Here is a 9,312-nt window from a genome sequence, read left to right as displayed (position 1 = left end):
AAGATAATTTTAACTGTGTCCAGTGAGAGGAAAGGATTTGCTGTTGGTGGGAAACATTTCTATCTGTACTCGCTGTCACTCTCCTGTTAGATTGAAACATAAAGCTGGGAGTCTCTGGATTATGTTGTAAAAATATCGGTATTATGTTATTCACACCGCGCTGTCACCAACTGAACGAAGCGGCTGCCCAGAGGGAGACGGCTGTGTTTAAATCCCGTGATGAACTGGGGGAGCTGAGCATTTACCCAAACAATGGGCACACCACCTCCCTGACACAGTGTTCACAAATCAAACTGACAGCAAAGCTTCACGTGTGATCGAAAGTTTTCGTAAAGAAGATTTGGCTCAACAGATATCCGGAGTGAACGTACTCCTTTCTTGATTTGAAATGTAAGAAGTTGACGTTAGTGAGCCTGACGTGATTCGAACACGCAACCTTCTGATCTGGAGTCAGACGCGCTACCGTTGCGCCACAAGCTCATGGATAGCTAGTGAGCTCTATTCCTGCTTAAGGGAAGTGATCGCACTGCAATGATTTTACGTTATGAATAACAACGTAGATCAACAGTTCATGTCTGTTCTGTCTCTCCCCCGTCTCCTTCTGTCTCTCGAAACAATTTCCAACTCTACCTCAACAAAAAGCTGAAAGAGCTGCGGATGCTGTACATCAGAAACAAAAAACAGGAGTTACCGGTGACCCTTCCACAGAACTGATGGTGATTGGGAAAACGTTGGTTTATATGCAGGAGATATTGTGGGAGGAAGGCGGATGCAGTAAATGATAGATCAGGACAGAGCCCAAAGCGAGGGAAGAACTGTTGGACAGGAAAGGGAGTTGATAACGATCTGCGTGGGAGGGTGAATGGAGACTGTTCGTGGCTCAGAATAGGTAGTGTGTAATGACAGACTGTGTGATAACAAGGCTTGGTGTGTGTGGAAGGGACGAGGATACTATGGATTTCAGGCCCTAGAATTATTTAATTCGATATTGGGACCGGAGGATGTATGGTCCCCAAGTGAAATATTCGGTGCTCTTCGTTCTGCTGGTGCTGAGCTTCACTGGAACACTACAGTAAACCTGAGACAGAGATATTGGCCAGGGAACAGGGTGGGGTGTGGAATTGGCAGGCAACTGGAAGCTCAGGTTCTTTTTGCGGGCAGAACGTAGATGTTCTGTGCAGCAGTCACCCAGTTTAGGCTTCGTTTTCCCCATTGTAGATGAGACCACATTGTGAGCAGCAAATGCAGTAGATTGGGTTGTAGGAAGAGCAGGTAAAGTGCTGCTTCAACTGGAAGGTAAGTTTGGGCCCTTGGATAGTGAGGAGGGAGCAGGTAAATGGGCTGGTGTCACACATTCGGCAGTTGCAAGGTAAAGTGCCGTTGGACTATTGGGTTAGGGTTGATAGGAATGAAGGCAGGAGTTGACCCAAGGTATAACTCCTGCCCATTTACTTAACCGCCAAATAGAGAAATTTGTTAAGTGTGTACAAGGAAATTTTCTAATTCACAACGAGGATGTACATACTGGCGAGGGTGCAAAACCTAAGGGCCAGCAACCATAATTCTATTAACATTACAAATAGTGATTGAAAATAATATATCAGATCTAAAGGTTGAAGTTCTAAATTGGAGGAAGACTCAAGTATGAGGCAAGAATTTAATCTAATCTTTCAAAAGCTGATTGGGTCAGTTGTTCGCAGGTTAAAGGACTGCTGGAAAATGGGAAGCCTTCAAATATGAGATATCAAGAATCCACACACAGTATATTCCTGTTCGGGTGAAAGGAAAGGCTGGTCGGTGTAGGAAATGCTGGATGACCAGAGAAATTCAGATTTTGGTTAAGATAAAGAAGGATGCATACGTCAGGTATCGACAGACAGATCGAGTGAATCCTAAGAGTATAAAGGCAGTACGAGCATACTTAAGAGGGAAATCATGAGGGCAAAAAGGGGACATGAGATAGCTTTGGCAAATAGAGTTAAGGATAAGCCAAAGGGTTTTTTTTATAAATACGTTAAGGACAAAAGGATAACAAGGGAGAGAATAGGTCCCCTCAAAGATCAGCAAGGCGGCCTTTGTGTGGAGCTGCAGTAGATCGCGGCGGGGTGGGGGTCGGGAATACTGAACGGATATTATGCATCAGTGTTGACTGTGGAGAAAGGGCATGGAAGATATAGAATGTGAGAAAGTAGATGGTGACATGTTGAAAAAATGTCCATATGGCAGATGAGAAATTGCTAGATATCTTGAAATGCATAAAAGTGGATAAATCCCAAGGACCTGATCAGGAGTACCCTTTCACACTATGGGAAACTGGGGAAGTGATTGCTGGGCCTCTCAATGAGATATTTGTATCATCAATAGTCACAGGTGAGGTGCCGGAAGGCTAGAGGGTGACGAATATGGTGCTACTATTTAAGAAAGGTGGTAAGGAAAAGCCAGGGAACTATAGACCGGTGAGCCAGACATCCGTGACGGGCAAGTTTTTGGAGAGAATCCTGAGAGATAGAGTTTACATGCATTTGGAAAGGGAAGAATTGATTAGGGATAGTCAGCATGGCTTTATGCTTGGGAAATCATGTCTTACGAACATGATTGAGTTTCTTGAAGAAGTACAAAGTGGATTGATGAGGGCAGAGCAATGGATGTGATCTATATGGACTTCAGGAAGGCGTTCATTTAGGTTCCTCATTGGAGACTGGTGCGCAAGGTTTAATCTCATGGCATGCAGGGACAACTAGCCATTTGGATACAGAACAGGCTAGAAGAAAGAAGACATAGGGTGGTGATGGAGGGTTGCTTTTCAGACTGAAGGCCTGTGACCAATGGTGTATCACAAGGATCGATGCTGGGTCCGCTACTTTTTGTCAGTTATGTAAATGATTTGTATGTGAACGGAGGAGGTATCGTTAGTAAGTTTGTAGATCACACCAAAATTGGAGGTGTAGTGGACAGCAAAGAAGATTACCTCAGATTACAACGGGACGTTGATCAGATGGGCCAATGGGCTGAGAAGTGGCAGATGGAGGTTCATGTCGATAAATATGAGGTGCTGCATTTTGGAAAAACAAATCAGAGCAGGACTTTTACACTTAATGGTAAGTTCCTTGGAAGTGTTGCTGAGCAAAGAGACCTTGAAGTTCAGGTTGATAGTTCCTTAAAAGTAGAGACGCAGGCAGATTGGGTAGTAAAGAAAGCGTTTGGTGTGCATTCCTTTGTTGGTCAGAGCATCGAGGATAGATGTTGGGAGCTCATGTTGCCACTGTACAGAACTTTGGTCAGGCCACGTTTGGAATATTGCATGTAATTTTGGTCTGGTTCCTATTGGAAAGATGTTGTGAGACTAGAAAAGGTGCAGAAAAGATTTACAAGGATGTTGCCAGGATTGGAGGGTTGGGCTATAGGGCGAGGCTGAATAGTCTGTTTTCTCTGGAGCGTCGGATGCTAAGGGGTGACCTTATAGAGGTTTATATAATCATGAGGGATATGGAGAGGGCAAATAGACAAGTTCTTTTCCCTGGGATGGGTGAGTCCAGAACTACAGGGCATAGTTTTAGGGAGGGGAGGGGAAAGATATAGAAGGGACTTAAGTGGCAACCTTTTCACGCAGAGGGTGATGCATGGATGGCATGAGCTGCTGGAGTAAGTGGTGGAGGCTGTATAATTACAGCATATAAAATGCATCTGGACGTGTATATGAATAGGAAGGTTTTATGGGGATTTGTGCCAAGTGCTGGCATATGGGGCTAGATTAGGTTAGGATATCTGGGCTGCATGGATGAGTTGGACTGAAGGGTCTGTTTCCGTGCTGTACATCTGTGTCACTCTGTGAGACTCCATGGGATTCTCTCGGAGAAAGTCAGGACTGAAGATGCTGGAGATCAGAGCAGAAAACGTGTTCTGGAAAAGCGCAGCAGGTCATGCAGCATCCCATGAGCAGGAGAACCCACGTTTCGGGCATGAGCCCTTCTTCAAGAATTTTTAGCTATAAACTATAAACATTCCCTTAGTTAAATATTGTGAAGTGTGAAGCCATTGTTTTAGTCCACAAGTTCGATCTGAGCTCCCCGCTCCCCCGTCCCAATAACTCTGTTGACAGCCTTCATGTCACACTTAAAACTAGGATCGCTGTGCTCTTCCAGTATTTGGTTTTCAGCATCTGCAGTCATTGGTTTTACCAGATTCGTGATCAGTCGGGGGATGAACAGTTACAGGAAAAGGGCAGGAAACTGCATGTGGAGAATGTCAGATCAGCCAAAATCCTATTGAATGGAGAAGCAGGCTCAAGGGGTTGAATGGAATTTTGCTGTTCCTATTTCGTATGGTTCCCGAGCCCTTACCTCTGAAACAGGGTCCTGGCTTCAGTATGTGCCATTAATGAGAATGCTGATGTTCCCTTGTGTAATATCAACAACTTAGCAGCTGCTGAAACCTCTTGCTCCTTTGTTACCTCTAAGCACAGTAAGCCAATGTGTCCAGGGGAGGTGATGGCTGACTTTCTTGTCACCAGACTATTCACCCAGGTAATGTTCTGGGGACCTGGGTTCAAAATCTACCACGGCAGATGGTGGAATCTGGATTCAATATAAATCTGGAATTAAGAATCTAATTATGAAACTGTTGTGGTTTGTTGTAAAATCTTATCTGGTTTCCTGCTGTCCGAACCTGATCTACATGTGATTTCAGACCCACTGTTAGCTGGTTGAATCTTCACTGCCCTTTCAGTCAATTCTTAAAGCTCACCGTTTTTTAACTATGATGTTGCCAGAATGATTTATAGACGGCATAGGCTGGGACATTTTTCACTGGAGTGTAGAAGGTTGAGGATGGAGGTTATGGAGGTTTATGAAGTCATCAGGGACAAAGCTAAGGTGAATAACCAGTGTCTTTTCTTGAAGGATAGGGGAGTTCAAAGTTTGGGAGTATATTTTTAAGATGAGAGATTTAAAAAGGACGGGGGTGGGGGCAACGTTTTTTACATTGAAGGTGGTTCGTGTGAAGAATGAACTGTCAGAGGAAGTAGTGTATGCAGGTAATGTTACAATGTTTAAAATTATTTGGATAAGTACATATGAGCCAAACACAGGCAGGTGGGTCTAATCTTCCCCCAGATATTTAAAGGGACAGCCAGTCAGAGGGGGGCAGGGCCACGCCTATCGTTGTTGTGTGGCATGTGTGACAGCTGCAACAAGACGTCCCACCTCCTGTGCTCAATGCTCTGACCAATGAAAGCAAGCATGCCAAAAGCCTTCTTTACCACCCTGTCTGCCCACGACCCCATTTTCTAGGAGCTAATAACCCGCAACCCTAGATCTCTCTCAGTTCTGGTTCCCTTGTAGTTCTGACTTCTGACTTCTTTGTTTATGTTGAACTTGATGGGATACTTTGTCCAACTCAGCACGTTTAAACAGTATCTCTCAGAGGGATTCATTTGAAACTTTTGAGGAGGTGAGCTCAACAAGATTGAACTATTCAAAGTTACTTGGACTCTATTTTAAAGTTACATCAGGACCAGTAGTCAGAGACATGTACAGCATGGAAACAGACCCTTCGGTCCAACTTGTCCATGCTGACCTGATATCCTAAATTAATCTACTCCCATTTGACAGCACCTGACCCATATTCTCTGGCAGCTCATTTCATATATATTCCACCCTCTGCATGAAGAAGTTGTCCAAGTAATATATTTTGCCTCTTACACTAAACCTCTGCCCTCCAGTTCTGGACTCCCCCATCCCAGGGAAAAGACCTTGTCTATTACCCTGTCCATGCCCCTCATGATTTTGTAACCTCTACTAGGTCACTCCTCTTCCTCTGATGGTCCAGTGAAAACAGTCCCAGCCTATTCAGCCTCTCCCTGCAGTTCAAATCCTCCAACCCCCAGCAACATTCTCGTAAATCGTTTCTCATAGAGAAATCAACGTTTCAGTCCTGAAGAAGGGTTAATACCCAAAACGCTGACTACTCCACATCCTGGTGCTGCCTGGCTTGCTGTATCCTCCCAACCTCTTGCTTTCCTTCTTTTGCACGCAGTATGTAGTGACTCAGTGGTTACCACTGCAGCCTCATAGTGCCAGGGGCCCAGGTTTGATTGCAGCCTTGGGTGGCTGTATGTGAGGAGTTTGCACTTTCTCCCAGCGTCTGTGTGGGTTTTCTCTGGGTGATCCTGTTTTCTTCCATAAACCAAAGATGTGCAGGTCTTGTGGATTGGCCATGCTTAATTGTCCACAGAGTTAGGTACATTAGTCAGAAGGAAATGGGTCTGGATGGGTTACCCTTCGGAGGGTCGGTATGGACTTGTTGAGACAAATGGCCTGTTTTCACGCTGACGCTAATCTCATCTGCGCTACTTTTGTCACTAATGAATGACAGAGTTGACTCGACAGGCCGAATGGCCTAACTTTTGCTCTGATGGTCTTGCGGTCTTAGGTTTCTCTGGATCATTTCATTTGGCAATGTGCAGTCCCTGGCTCAATGAGCAGCATTGTCCACTGACAGCAAAGCTCATAGGATCGTAGAACTCCTACAATGTGGAAACAGGTCCTTCAGCCCAACACATCTGCACTGATCTTCCGAAGAGTAACCCAGTCAGATCCATTTTCCTACCCTCCCTAAATTGCACACAGACCCCGAACGGTGGAATTATTCCTGGGTTCTTGGTGCCATGAGGCAGCAGTGCAATTCGTGAGCCACCATGAGGTTGTGGTTGTGGGGTGTAGGGGAGGCAATTGTTGTCCAGCAGAAAACAAAAACAGCCCACCTACTCTCCCACTGCACTCACTGTCAAAACTGGCAGGAGGTTCAGTCCTGGAGTGAGACCCAAGGCAGCGTCACCGGTGGGATCTGATTGCTGGGAGCGTTGGTGCCCCCACTGGTGCTTCCACAAGTTACAGGAAAATATGAACCTCTTCCCACACTCGGGCCAGCTGAAGGGCCTCTCCCCGGTGTGGACACACTGGTGCTTCAGCAGGGCGGAGGAATTGTTGAAGGCCTTCCCGCACTCAGGGCAGCAGAATGGCCTCACCCGCTCCGCCACCGCCGTCCGCCCCCACCCTCCCCGGGTGGATCAGCTGGTGCTTCAGCAGTGTGGAGGAGCGGGTAAAGCCCTTCCCACACTCGGGGCAGGAGAACGGCTTCTCCCCGGTGTGAACGGACTCATGCCTCAGCAGGGCATGAGGAATTGCAGGAATTGCATTTAAGGCAAATGAACGACCTCTCCCCCATGTGGACCCACCAATGGGCCAGCAGGTCGGAGGAAAGAGCAAAGCCCTTCCTGCACTCGGGGCAGAAGAACGGCTTCTCCTCAGTGTGGACCCACTGGTGTCTCAGGAGGTGGGAAGAACTGCTGAAGGCCATCTCGCACTTGGGGCTGGAGAACAGCCTTCCCCGGTGTGGACCAACTGGTGCGTCAGCAGGGCAGAGGAATCACTGAAGGCCTTCCCACACTCAGGGCAGCAGAAGGGCCTCTTCCCCTCTGTTGACCCATTGGTGCTTCAGAACCCTTTCAAATTTCACAATATCTTTCTGATAGGAGGGAGACCAGAATAACACACAATATTCCAAAAGTGGTCTAACCAATGTCCTGTACAGCCACAACATAACTTCCCAACTCCAATACTCAGTCAGAGGAAGCTTTAAAAAATCCACAAAAATAAACAGGAAAGAATGGAGGGAAAAACCGAATTTTTGAGAGTCAGCTTGGAAGCATCAATGAGAAATCCGCGGACTGGTTTTATTGGGGACACGTTCTCCTTAAATACACTATATACGTATTTCTCTTTTGTTCTTCGCAGTTTCTCTGTGCTGCAGAGTGTAGTGGCTCGTTGAAATAATGTCCTAATGTAACTTCTTTTGTGGGTGTTGGGATGATTGCTTCTGTGGTTAAGTATTTGGTTTGTGTGTGTTGTTTTTCTGTAGATGCTAGTTTGAAGTTCCCCATTGACTGTTCGCTCTACTGTGACATCTAGGAATGGCACTTTGTTGTTGTTCTCCTCCTTTACAAACCAGGAGACCCCCCCCCCGCCCCCCCCAACCCCCTCAGGCCCATAGTCTCACTACTTGGAACACCAATGTACAGACTAGTCAAAGGCCTCCACTGAAGACTAAAACAACCAAGTCGAAGATTCACTCCACTCCATTTACTCCATCCAAGAATTCCTAAACACCAAAGACACTGAGATAGAAGGGGATGGAATAATGATGTCCTTTGACATAACAGCCCTGTTCACATCCATTAACATCAACGTGGCCAAAGAAAACTGAAGACACTACTCGAAGAACCAAAGATACAAACACAGCACCAACTTCATCAGCAAAGATAGCACTGTCAACCTCGTTCAACTGTGCCTTACCATCCACTTCATATTCAGTAACAAGCCCGACAAACAAATCAACGAAACACCCATGAAACCACCAGTATCAGGATTCCTAGCAGAAGCAATAATGCAGAGACTCGAACAAACAGAGCTTTCGACGATCCAACCCAAACTTTGGGACCGCTACAACGATGACACTTTTGTCATCAGAAAATGAAACAAATTAGAGGAAACCTACAACACCATCAACAATATCCTGACTGGCATAAAATTCACAAAAGAGGAGAACAACAACAAAGTGCCATTTCCAGATGTCACAGTAGAGCGAACAGTCAATGGTAAATTCAAAACAGCGTCTACAGGAAAACAACGCACGCGAACCAAGAACTTAACGACAGAGGCAATCATCCCTACACATACAAACAAATCTGAATCAGGACAGTATCTCAACGAGCCACGACACACTGCAGCACCCAGGAACTACGAAGATCAATAAATAACTGTGCAGCGCATTTAAGAAGAACGGGCAACCTATAAACCCCCCGAAAATTGCTTTCCAGACAGCGGCGGTAAGAGCACTGAAGCCTAACCACAAGACCACCTCAGATAAATTCAACCCCAGGCCATCAATGCGGACTTCATCAGTTTCCTCATTTCCCCTCACCCCACCTTACCGCAGTTCCAACCTTCCAGCTCAGCGTTATCCTCATGACCTGTCCTACCTGCTAATCTCCCTTCACACCTATCCGCTCCACCCTCCTCTCTGACCTGTCACCTCCATACCCACCCCCATTCACCTATTGTACTCTTTGCTACCTTCAGCCCCACCCCTAATTTATCTCTCCACCCTGGAGGCATCCTGCCTCTATTCCTGATGAAGGGCTTTTGCCCGAAACGTCGATTTTCCTGCTCCTCGGAAGGTGTCTGACCTGCTGTGCTTTTCTAGCACCACTCTGATCTAAACTCTGGTTTCCAGCATCTGCAGTCCTCACTTTTG

The 9,312-nt window shown here is 46.3% G+C and overlaps 1 non-coding gene across 1 annotated transcript; it reads right to left on the bottom strand.

Annotated features, from left to right (window-relative positions):
• Positions 1–408: 408 nt before the first annotated feature.
• trnaw-cca (transfer RNA tryptophan (anticodon CCA)) lies at positions 409–480 on the bottom strand. Its single transcript has one exon. It is a non-coding gene; the product is annotated as a tRNA-Trp (tRNA).
• Between the last annotated feature and the right edge of the window lie 8,832 nt (positions 481–9,312).

The sequence above is a fragment of the Chiloscyllium punctatum genome, chromosome 36 (genome assembly GCF_047496795.1).
Source record: "Chiloscyllium punctatum isolate Juve2018m chromosome 36, sChiPun1.3, whole genome shotgun sequence".
NCBI lineage: Eukaryota > Metazoa > Chordata > Chondrichthyes > Orectolobiformes > Hemiscylliidae > Chiloscyllium > Chiloscyllium punctatum.
The sequence above is the reverse complement of the archived record's forward strand: the minus strand, read 5'-3'. Positions and strand labels throughout refer to the sequence as shown.